The sequence below is a fragment of the Meriones unguiculatus genome (assembly GCF_030254825.1).
Source record: "Meriones unguiculatus strain TT.TT164.6M chromosome Y unlocalized genomic scaffold, Bangor_MerUng_6.1 ChrY_unordered_Scaffold_23, whole genome shotgun sequence".
NCBI lineage: Eukaryota > Metazoa > Chordata > Mammalia > Rodentia > Muridae > Meriones > Meriones unguiculatus.
The window spans coordinates 25,951,872-25,964,487 of NW_026843709.1; the positions used below are offsets into that span (position 1 = coordinate 25,951,872).

The following is a 12,616-nucleotide window of genomic DNA, read 5'->3' on the forward strand; positions in this document are numbered from 1 at the left end:
TATATTTTTCATTTCCCATCATTTGCCTGCAAATTTCATGATTTCCTTGATTTTTATTGCTGAGTAATATTCCATTGTGTAGATCTTCCACAATTTCTGTATCCATTTTTCAGTTGGGGGCATCTGGATTGTTTCCAGGTTTTGGCTATTACAAGTAAAACTGCTACAAACATGGTTTTGCAAATGTCCTTACTGTATACTTGAGCTCATTTTGGATATATGCCTAGGAGTGCTATAGCTGGATCTTGAGAAGGAACTATTTCTAGTTGTCTGAGAAAGAGACTGATTATCAGAGTGGTTATAAAATTCTACATTCCCACCACCAGTAGAGAAGGTTTCCCATTGCTTCACATCCATTCCAGCATGTATTGTCACTAGAGTTTTTGATCATGGCCCTTCTGATGGGTGTAAGATGAAATCTCAGTATAGTTTTGATTTGCACTTCCCTGATGGCTAATGACATTGAACATTTCTTTAAGTATTTCCATTTCTTTAAGTATTTCTTAAAGTATTTATTTAAGTATTCCTCTAATGAGAATTCTCTGTTTAGCTCTATTCCCTATTTTTTAATTGGATTACTTGATTTGTTGCTTTTCAACTTCTTTAGTTCTTTATATATACTGGATATTAGCCCTCTGTCACATAAAGGGTTGATGAAGATTCTTCCCCAAGCTGTAGGCATTTGTTTGGTTTTGATGACAGTGTCCTTTGTTTATAGAAGCTTTCAGTATCATGAGATCCCATTTACTGATTGTTCTTCTTAGAGCCTGTGCTGTTGGTGTTCTGTTCAGAAAGTTGTCTCCTGTGCTAATGAGTTTAAGAATTTTCTCCACTTGTTCTTCTAACCGACTTAATGTGTATGGTTTTATGTTTTTGATCCAACTGGACTTTAGTTTTGTGCAAGGTGATAAGTATGGATCTATTTGCATTATTATACATGTAGATATCCAGTAAGATCAGCACAATTTGTTGAAGATGCTACATTTTTTTTCCATTGTATGGTTTTGTAATCTGTGTCAAAATTCAGGTATCCAAAAGTGTGTGGGTTCATTTCTGATTCTTCTATTTGGTTCCATTTTCCACCATTCTGTTTCTATGCCAGTACCATGCATTTTTTCTTACTGTTGCTCTATGATCCACCTTGAGATCAGTGATGGAGATACCTCCAGAATATATATATATATATATATATATACATATATATATATATATATATATGTCTTAAAAGGATCCTTTTAAGAATTATGGGTTTCTTGCTTTTCCATATGAACTTGAGGGTTTTTTCTTTCAAGGTCTGTAAGAATTGTGTTGGTAATTTGATGGGAATTTCATTGACTCTTTAGTGTGTTTTTGGTAAGATGGCCATTTTTACTATGTTAATCATGCTAAGCCATGAGTATGCGATATCTTTCAAACTTCTGATATTTTCTTCTAATTCTTTCTTTAGAGAATTGACATTATTTTCATAAAATTCTTTGACTTGCTTGGTTAGGGTCACAATCAGGTACTTTATGTCTTTGATTGAATACAAGAACACATCAAATATATCATCAAATTTGACCAAGTAGAAATCATCCCAGCTATGCAGGCCTGGTTCAATATACTGAAATCCATCAATGTGAACTACCATATTAAAAAAATGAAAGAAACAACAAAACACATGATAATCTCCTTAGATGCTGAAAAGCATTAAACAAAATTCAATATGCATTTGAATTTAAAGCATTGGAGAGATCAGGGATACTAGGCACATATCTAAATTTCGTAAAGTCGATATACAGCAAGCCAATAGCCAACATCAAACTCAACAGAGATAAGCTTAAAATAATCCTATGAAATCAGGACAAGGCAAGGCTGCCCACTCTCTCCATTTCTCTTCAATATAGTTCTTGAAGTCCTTGCTAGAACATTAAGACAATTGAAAGAGATCAAGGGGATAGAAATTAGAAAGTCAAAGTATCACTATTTGCAGATGGTAGGATAGTATACCTGAGTGACCCAAAAAATTCTACATGGGAACTCCTACAGCTGATAAACACCTTTAGCAAAGGTGCTGGATACAAAATTAGCTTTAAAAAATCAGTAGCTCTCCTGTATACAAAAGATAAAAGGGCAGAGAAAGAAATTAGGGAAATAAAAGGAATTATACTACCTAACAAAACCATATCTCCTAACCCTAAACAGGCATTTCCTCACTGGGGACTCCCTATGTAAATAATAGGCTTTGAGGGGATATTGCAATTCAAATCACCAGGAAGTAGTGCAAAACCTGCACTCCCAGTGCAGGGTCCGTACCGCTCCCTCCCCCAAAGTGACTCACAGACCTAGGTTCCATGCAAAAGCAAGAGGCAGTTTATTTCGATCGCGATGGGGGTCGTCCCTTCAAAGCAGGAGACGACCCCGAGCATACAAAGCACAGAGTTTTTATTTCAGGCCTTTACATTGATTAGTTAGCAGAAAAGATAGCAGTTATGTAGTTGGCAGCTGTGGCGGGGAACTCATAGCTCCAAGGACAGTCCTCCCCTCTTCTCCCATCTCTTGGTTCTGTAGCAGGCCGCTTACAGCTTCAAGGACAGTCCTCCCCTAAATTGCCTGACTTGCTCTTTCTTTTCAGCTGGCCCTTATTCAAGGTCCACTTGTTTTTCTTTTTAATTTGGGATGGTCCCATTTCTCATTCCCCCCTTTTTCTTTGGCATAATTTTAACCCTAAAATTACAGGCTAGATTCAGCCTGTATCTCTAATTGCTGATACTGCTGTCGAAGCATAAGGACCTGAACAATACTGATCCATTCTCTCACAAAATTGACTAGCTTATTAAGAATGCAGGGGCCAAGAGTTACAATCAGGAGAAGAATTAGCAACGGGCCTAGCAAGGTGCAGCTTAAAGTGGTCATCCATGGAGAGGAATTAAACCATCCTTCAAACCATCCTAGGCTTTGGGCTCGTTCTCGCTTTCTCTTTTCTAAGCCCTCTTTGACCTTATCTAGGGTCTCAGTGACAACTCCAGTATGGTCAACATAGAAACAGCATTCTTCTTTTAGGGCCACACATAAACCTCCTTGTTGCAAAAACAATAAATCTAAGCCCCTTCTGTTTTGTAACACCATCTCTAATAAAGTCTGTAAGGAATCTTTGAGCTCTCTAATTGTGCTTTCTAATCTTTCTATGTCCTCATCAACAGCTGCCCTAAGCTCATTTAACCCACTATGTCGGAGGGCTATAGCCAACCCTCCAGCTGCTGTCCCTACTGCTTCTAGCCCGACCCCAAGCATTATGGCTAAGGAAATTCCCAGGCCTCTTTTTGTTCGTATCAGCGGTTTCCCCACAGAATCCCAGTATTGGAAAAGCTCTTCATACAGGTGATAGGTGACTCGGGGGATTACCTGGACCAGGACACAGTAGTCAGATGAATTGACAAGCACCTGAGTACTGACACAAGTAGTGATCCCTGTCGCATAGGCCCACCATCCATCGATTGGTGGTATGAGGTACCCAGACAGACCTGCAACATCATAGGTTTGGTTGCATAAAAACTGATGACTGGGGGAACTTTACCTACACAGAGTCCTTGCCATGAAATGGCAGACAGGGAAAGTCTAGCCTCCCTTTGCGTCCAATGGCAGGCTGTTGCCTCTTGGGAGGTACTTATCTCATCTGTAAAGGCAATTCCTTCATAATATGGGGGAGCAATTCCAAAGCATAACCAACAAGACTCAGTAACCTTGGGGTTGGTATTATTTAGGGCCTGAAAGGCCCCCTGTGCTAGGGAAGTAATGTATGGTCCAGGAGGCTTAGGGGAAGAAGAATCTTTATCCATTTTTGAGTTAGGAGTCAGTGAGGGGGTTGCTGGACGTGGGGCTATAGTCTGGGGGTCCACTTTCACTGGGGGAACCAGGTGAGGGCCAGCTTTATTTAGCCCTACTTTAGAAGATGGGGCTGTTATTTTTAATTTGATGGTGAAAAGTAACCCATCATCATATCTTTCCTTATATATTCATAGGCCCCAATTGAACCCCGTCACCCAGTTAGTTGAAATCTGTTTTCCAGCATCTGTGAACCTGATTAGCAGGGGGTGGCACCAGGTGGTACATATTGGCTGATTAGTCCACCTATTGTTTGGTCCCCAGTCTGGGGGCTGGGTATGACTGTAATTAGCTTTAACAACAATATAATCCCAACTGGAGGTAGGCTTCCAGTAAGTATCGCCAGTGGTTTCACACCCCCAATTCTTGCAGTAGAAGTCATTTCTCCCGCCACATTTGTTTACCATTTTAGGTTGCTGGTGAGGTCCTGGACATACATAAAAGGTTAGGACTCACAGCATACTGTGGGTATGGTCCCGCAGCCCCCCCCCCCCCCAGGGATCTAAGCCCCTTCTCTCACTAAAAGACACACGTCTATGGTCCCCAGGAACCACGTTGGGGTCTAGGTGGCTTTGCAAATCCCAGTTAACAGGTGCTCCTAGAGCCATTTTACAAAGGTCAGGGTATAAGTCCACCCACCATGTGAAGGGTGGGGCTATCTTTGAAACAGACCAAATTATAATATGTCTCTGATTAGTTACTTCCCAACTCAAAAGTTTGGCCTGGTGAGGACTGGAGCCCAAGCAAGTATTGTAAGTGCTTAACAGAGCCAAAAGCACCAGCAGTTTGTGGATATCACCCACGGCTAACATTCTTAACAAGTTTAAGTTTTAAGGGATTGTCACTGAGCTGGATTTTCCAGTCAGAAGTGGAGTCCTCTGGAGCAGGTTTGACGTGTGATGCGTGGATCCAAGCAGCAATGCCTTCTACCTTCACAGCCATTGGGGTGGTGAGCAGGATGCAGTAAGGACCTTTCCACCGGGGTTCCAAATTTTGACTATGGTGTCACCGAACATAAACCAAGTCTCCAACTTGGAACTGATGTGGCACCTCTAAGGATCCTGGTGCATATGCACTGCCAACCTTGTTCCAGATTTCTTTTTGAATAAGCTTCAGTCCCTTTAACCTGGACAACAAGTCAGAGTTACCACTAGTTATGTCAAGAGGGTCTCCCAGGAGAGTCAAGGGAGCAGGAACTCCATACAATAGTTTAAAAGGCGTGAGATTCAACAAGGAAGGAGTATTCCTGACCCTAAAAAGAGCCAGAGGGAGGAGTACCACCCAGTCACCACCAGTCCCCATGGTCAATTTAGTAAGGGTCTCTTTTAGAGTTCTATTCATTCTTTCTACCTGTCCTGAACTTTAGGGTCTATATGCACAATGTAATTTCCATTAGTCCCCAAAAATCTGGCCACCTTCTGACTTACCTGAGCAACGAAGGCCGGCCCATTGTCTGACCCGATTACCTTTGGAACTCCAAACCGGGGAAAAATGTCTTCTAAAATCTTCTTGGCTACAACCAGAGCAGTCTCTTTCTTGGTGGGAAAAGCTTCCACCCATCCTGAGAAGGTATCTACAAAGACTAGAAGATATTTATTTCCATACCTGGCTGGCTTGATCTTGGTAAAGTCCACTTCCCAATGCATTCCAGGTCTAGTTCCCCTTAACCGTTTTCCGAGCTTTGGAAATTCTTCCCAATGTTTACCTTTTGGCAAGGGATACATGTCTGAGTCACTTTTTCGGTTAGATCAGTGAGGTTTGGTATTCGGTAAGGAGATTGGAGAACAATTTCAGTCAATTTTCTTGCCCCTAAATGAGTCCATTGATGCATTTGTGCTATTAGTCTCTTAGCATCTTCCTGTGGCAAAATAACCTTACCTTTGGAGTCAATCCATGCTCCCACATTAGCAACAAATGTCCCTTGTTTTCTCTGTATTTGCTCCAGGTCATCCTCTGAGTATTTTAGCTGTTCCTTCTCTTGCAATTCAGTAGTTAATATCATTGGAGCAGGACTTCCTCTAGCAGCTGCTTTAGCCTCCTGATCAGCGATGTTATTTCCCTTTGCTGCCTTGGAATTTTCCTTCTGATGTCCCAGGCAGTGAATTATGCTTACCTTGGTGGGCAGTAGTAAGGCATTGAGCAAGGCCAAAATTTCATTTTTATTTTTAATTTCTTTACCAGCTGACGTCAATAGGCCTCTCTGCTGGTAGATGGCCCCCGTGCACAAAGGCATACCTGCTGTCAGTGTAGATGTTTATCTTTTTGTCTTTCCCCAAAGTTAATGCTTGAGTTAAGGCAATTACTTCTGCTCGTTGAGCAGAGGTGCCTTCAGGCAGCGCTAGGGCCCAAATTACCTTGTGTCCATCCACCACCGCTGCTCCTGCTTTTCTTTTTCCATTTTCCAAAAAGCTACTCCCATCTGTGTAATATGTCACCTCAGCATCCGGCAGAGGCTGGTCCTTTAAGTCCTTTCGCCATCCCTGTTCTTCCGCCAACACCTGCAAGCAATTATGCTCTGGGGGCTGAATCTCTGGATCTGGTAACAGGGTGGCAGGGTTTAGCCCCGTTGCTGGGGCAAAAGTAATCCTGTCATTATTCAAAAGCAAAGTTTGATAATGAGTCATGCGCGCATTCGTGAGCCAGTGATCAGGTGGCTGTCTGACAACACTCTCAAGGGCATGAGGGGAATAAACAGTAAGATCTTGTCCCAAGGTCAGCTTGTCAGCATCCTTTACCAATGCGGCGACTGCTGCTATTATCCGAAGGCAGGTCGGCCATCCTGCTGCTACTGGATCAAGCTTTTTAGATAGATAAGCTACCGGTCTCTTCTAGGGTCCAATCTTTTGAGTTAACACCCCTTTAGCCATTCCCTGGTTCTCGGCCACATAGAGATGAAAAGGTTTAGTGACATCAGGAAGTCCTAAGGCTGGAGCTGACATTAAAGCCTGTTTAATATTATTAAATGCAGCCTGTTCATCTTTTCCCGAGGAAAAAGAGTCATTGCCTTTGTAAGGGCATACAGAGGGGCTGCCATTTCAGCGAACCCAGGAATCCATAATCTGCAAAACCCCGCTGTACCAAGAAATTCCCTCAGTTGTTTTGCAGTTTGCGGAGGGGGAATATGAAACACAGTCTCTTTTCTAGCCTCAGATAACCATCTTTTTCCTTCCTTTAGTATATACCCCAGGTAACTGACCTGTTTCCGGCATATCTGGACCTTCTTTGCTGATGCTCTATAGCCGAGTTCGCCCAATTCTGTAACCGTTGGCCAGTGGCTTTGAGACAGGTTTTCTGACAATCTGTAGCTAGTAAGATGTCATCCACATACTGGAGAAGAGTTACCTGAGTATTTGTGGCCCGGAAGTGTGCCAGGTCTCGGTGCAGGGCTTCATCAAATATGGTAGGAGAATTCTTAAATCATTGGGGAAGTCGAGTCCATGTTAGTTGGCCCGAGACCCAGGAGTCAGGATCTTTCCATTCAAAAGCGAAAATGTCTTGGCTGGCAGGGCTAAGTTGAAAACAAAATAATGCATCTTTAAGGTCTAGAACAGTATACCAGGCTCTGTCAGGGGGAAGGGAGCTCAGTAGGTTATACGGGTTGGGGACTGTTGGATGTAAGTCCATAACCTGTTTGTTAACTTCCCTCAGGTCTTGCACAGGCCGATAATCATTGCTCCCAGGCTTCCTGACTGGCAGTAATGGAGTATTCCAAGCAGATTGACACCTTTTCAAAACCCCTAGGTCAAGGAGTTGCTGTATATGAGGGCGAATCCCATCATGGGCTTCCTTAGACATTGGATACTGTCGCAATGCAACTGGGGCTGCCTGAAGTTTTAGCTCTATCTGGACTGGCGATTGCTTTCTTGCTTGCCCTAAGCCAGCTGTTTCAGCCCAGGCCTCAGGGTATTTTTTTTACCCACCAGTCAATGTCTTTTTCCCCCTCTTTTAAATTTTCAAATAGCCGGTATTCATCTTCCAAGTGAATTGTAAGCACGTGAATAGGCTCCCCTCTTTTATCTGTAACCTGTGGGCCTTCTGGGTTAAAATAGATGTGGGCTCCTATTTTGGTCAGGATATCCCGTCCCAGCAATGGGTATGGGCAGTCAGACATGACTAAGAACGAGTGGGATACCTGACCCACTCCGAGGTCCACTGTTCTTCGGGTAGTCCATGTATATTGCTTACATCCAGTGGCCCCTTGAACCCATGATTCTTTTTCTTTCTTAGCCCCTGAGTCTTGCAACAGAACTGAATGCTGAGCGCCAGTATCCACTAGAAAATGGACTGGCTTCCCCTCCACCTTGAGGGTTACCCTGGTTCGGGGAGGGGATCCGAACCCGTCCTCCCTAATCACTGTCATTGTTTAAGGTCAGGACCCTGGTCTCTGTGGCTCAAGAATTCAGCTGCTTCTTCTTCCTTTTGGGGCAATCCCTCCTCCAGTGTCCGGTCTCCTTGCAGTAGGCACACTGGTCCTTAGACAAAGGGCCCTTATGGTTGCCAGGAAGTCTCTCCCTTTCAGTACGACTTTCCTGAACTACGGTGGCCAGAATCTTAGTCAATTTTTTATCCTGCCTCTTCTCTCTCTCTCTCTCTCTCTTATCTCCTATTCTTTCTGTTTCCTTTCTTCTTTTTCTTCTTCTGTTTCTCGACTATAGAAGACTTTTTCTGCTACTTGCACTAAATCCTTCAAGGACTTATCCTGCAGACCTTCTAATTTCTGAAGTTTTCTACGAATATCCCTAGCTGACTGATCTATGAAAGATACAGCTACTGTTGCCCTGTGCTCATCTGAAGCAGGGTCATAGGGAGTAAACCGGCAGAATGCATCCATCAGCCATTCTAAGTAGGCTGCAGGAGATTCCTCTGGCCCCTGGACCACTTCTCTTACCTTAGTCAAATTGGTGGGTCTTTGAGCAGCCCTACGGAGTCTGGCGGTAAACCTTCAAGTGCTGCCTACCCTCTGGTGTATTGTAATCCCAATCAGGAGGAGAGAGAGGAAACCCATTATTAATCTCGTCGGAAAGAACTGTAGGCCTCCTATCTGCCCCCTGGGACATTCTTCCTTGCTTCTAAAAGAACCCGTCCCCTTTCCTCGGTAGTCAGGAGTGTCTGTAAAAGCTGTTGGCAATCATCCCAAGTGGGCTGGTGAGAGAAAAGGACAGATTCAAACAAGTCAGTCAAGGCTTGGGGGTTCTCAGAAAAAGGGGGATTGTGAGTCTTCCAATTGTAGAGATCAGCTGTGGAAAAAGGCCAGTACTGAAGAGGGTATTGCCCATCCCCCTCTGGAAATCCATAGGCTCGCAACGGGAGAGCCACCGAGTCCAGCTGGGTTGCTCTGCGGCTTCGCATTCCAGCTGCTGGGCCCCTTTCATTCTGAGCAGGGTCAGCTGGTGAGTGCAGTGGAACCTCTGGTGGTGTCTGCGGTGCCGGTGCCGATGGTGTCTGTGGCGGCAGCGCTGAGGGACCGACAGCTCCTGCTGAGGGACGTGAAAGGGGAGTAGGAAAGTTACATGCTAGCCCCGCCTTAGGCCCCGAGGGAGAACTGACAGCCTCCGGGAAACTGACAGGGGAAACGTTCGGAGGTCTGGCAGGAAAACTAGCCAGGGAACTGGCAGGGGTAGGGGCCATGGCTGGCGGATAAGGGGGTGGAAGGTCAAGAAGGAGGAGGTCTGCTTCTGGAGAAGTGAGCACTTTCTTTTTCTCCTCTTCCTTAAAGGCACAAACAGTTGTCAACGGAGTCTCTGTGGGGAGAACAAAGGGACCCAGGGGGGTGGATGGCGAACAATATCCTCCCAGGTTAGGACATAAGGTACCTGATCAGGATGGCCCCCCTCCACTTGGAGAGTCTTAGTCTTAACAGCAAGAATCGTGTCAAGGTGAAAGGTGCCCTCCGGTGGCCATCCAACCTGAAAAGCAGGCCATTTCGAGGAGCAAAAGGCTTGCCACTTTGCTTTTCTAACTTCCACTGAGAGGTTATGTGCCCTATATTTCACTTCTGACAAATGATCAAGGGTGAGGGATAAGGGTGTAGCCACCATCTGTCCCATAATGAAATCGTCTGTCAGAAAAGTCAGAGACGCAACAAGAACAGAGACAAAAAGAACCAAACAAGCAATCAGACAAGGACACCCTTGTGGGTGATACCACAGTGCCCTAACGGAACGGCTCCCCGGCCGGTCCCTACGAAAATCAGACTCAGATGGGAGGAGGTCCGTCTCTGATCCAACCTCCCAACAAATGGAACCTGGAGCGTCCTCCAGCTTCCCGGCTTTTCGACTATCTGACGCGCCCGTCAATCGAAATAGCCTAATCAGACAACCAAGACGGTTCAGACAGGCGCCTAACCAGAAAAACTGAACAAAACAGAATCTGGAGAAACCTGAGGTCAAACAAACAAAATGACTAACCTGTTTCAACCTGACCTCCGAACTCGGTCTGGTGAGGGTCGGGGAATGGTCGCGTCGGTTTCCCGGGCGACGCACCACATGTAAAACCTGCACTCCCAGTGCAGGGTCCGTACCGCTCCCTCCCCCAAAGTGACTCACAGACCGAGGTTCGATGCAAAAGTAAGAGGCAGTTTATTCCGATCGCGATGGGGGTTGTCCCTTCAAAGCAGGAGACGACCCCGAGCATACAAAGCACAGAGTTTTTATTTCAGGCCTTTACATTGATTAGTTAGCAGAAAAGATAGCAGTTATGCGGTTGGCAGCTGTGGCGGGGAACTCATAGCTCCAAGGACAGTCCTCCCCTCTTCTCCCATCTCTTGGTTCTGTAGCAGGCCGCTTACAGCTTCAAGGACAGTCCTCCCCTAAATTGCCTGACTTGCTCTTTCTTTTCAGCTGGCCCTTATTCAAGGTCCACTTGTTTTTCTTTCTAATTTGGGATGGTCCCATTTCTCAGTAGAAGAATATAGAGGGAATTATAGGCTAAAAGGACATCATTATTCTGAAAGTTGGCATTCCAAGATCTGTCCTCCAGCTGTCTCTCCAGCTCTACTCTCCCTGCTTTTTCTCGCACTCCTTTTCTGCCCTCTGGCTCCTCCCATTGCACAACATTGTGGCTAGTTGTTTTATTTTGGCCTATTTACACACAGTTGAGACAGGATGCTTGGAATAAGGATCACATGCAATATCTGGATTGAAACAAGGCAGGGGGGGTGGGGGTGGAGAAATCAGCATTTGAATAAACAAGGGTAAGCTGTTTACATTTCAAAAGAACATTATTCCAACAAGACCCACAGTCCAATATTGTGCAGAGAGACCTTAAATCACTGAGCTCTAAATTGGATTTCTCTACAAAATTCTCTCTCCCCTCACAGCTCAAGAAAGCCTGCAGGAGAAGAGACAGGAAGAGTGTCATGAGTAGAGGAAATTGAGGACACAAGGAAAACAATGCCCTGAGAATCAGGCTGCAGAGGAAGATGATGCAGCTAGCCTTGATGAGACCTGATAAGCTAGGGTTAGTTAGAAGGGGGAGAAGGACCTCAACTATCAGGGAAATTTTAGAAATTGCACAGGGGTAGAATAAGGAGGGTGGATGGTACTGGAAGGAGAAGAGGAGGGGGCAGCAGAAAGGATACAAAGTGAAAACTTCATAATAAATAAATATATAAGTAAAACTTTGATCAAGGTGATGAATTATAGAGCTCTTCAGGACTGATGGCTTCTTCTTGGGGGTAGAGCCAGAGTATGTCAAGGATGAAATCATTTTTTAAGGGACTTGGCACTGAGAATCTGATCATGTTCCGATATATATATATATATGAACATACTTCAATTGATGTATCTTAATGGAAAAATAAATTTTAATGTGACACATGGGTAGGAAAATGAACCTGTGAGAAATGGAAAAGGAGTGTCATGTACATTATATGAAATTCCTACATAAGCAATAAAAGTAATATGTTGACAACTTTTACAATGACTTTTAACATGGAGAAAAGATTCCGTTTAAGGAGGGCAGAGTTTGACTCTATAAGGCCTGATTCCAGGAACTCATTATATAGACAGAATCCTAGCCATGAAATACTGGTTAGCCAACTACCTCATACCCCATGAGCTCAGGTGGCACCTCTGAAAAAACAGTACTGACACTAACGCTATATTTAGAGGGTTTGGCCTGAGGATCATAGCTGGAAACATTGCTGCTCTTGTGTACTATGCACATAACACAGACCCATTTCTTTGTGCTGAAGACTCAGTTAGAACTGGAAACCTAATGACCAGGAGAATTCTTCACAGAATCAAGATTAGAACAAAGTTGCTAATCAGGCCAGGTCAATCAAGGCAACCCTGCTCATAGATATTTGGTAACACTATTGTGGAACAGCACCAGCTTTCAAATAATTTATTGCCCCTAAGTTCTCCTTTTATACTCACCAATTTTCTCTATTTCAGCCAAACCACTCCCAGGAATTGTATGGTTTCCTTCTCTTTTCCCTTTCTTAAAGACTAAATACCCCATAGATTCTGCAATAGTTCCTGCCAGCCTATTATATCAATGTGAAGGTCCAGTTAGTGAGGATGCAAGTTACTGCTTAGTTCAAAGTCAAAACCTAGGAGGTTTCAGATCCAAGACAACAATATGAGACCCCCTTGTCATTCTTTTTATTCCCTCAATCTCACATCAGTTTGAAGCTTCCCTACTTAGGAAGCTGTCCAATTAAATAACCATTACAGTTTCATTTCTTACCTGACATTGTTACAGAGGTAAACAGGAAGTAACCTGTGGGATCTGCATAAAGTGATGAGAT

At 44.2% G+C, this 12,616-nt stretch overlaps 1 pseudogene; it reads right to left on the reverse strand.

Annotated features, from left to right (window-relative positions):
- Nucleotides 1-4,640: 4,640 nt before the first annotated feature.
- Nucleotides 4,641-9,911, reverse strand: LOC132651583 (uncharacterized; annotated as a pseudogene).
- Between the last annotated feature and the right edge of the window lie 2,705 nt (nt 9,912-12,616).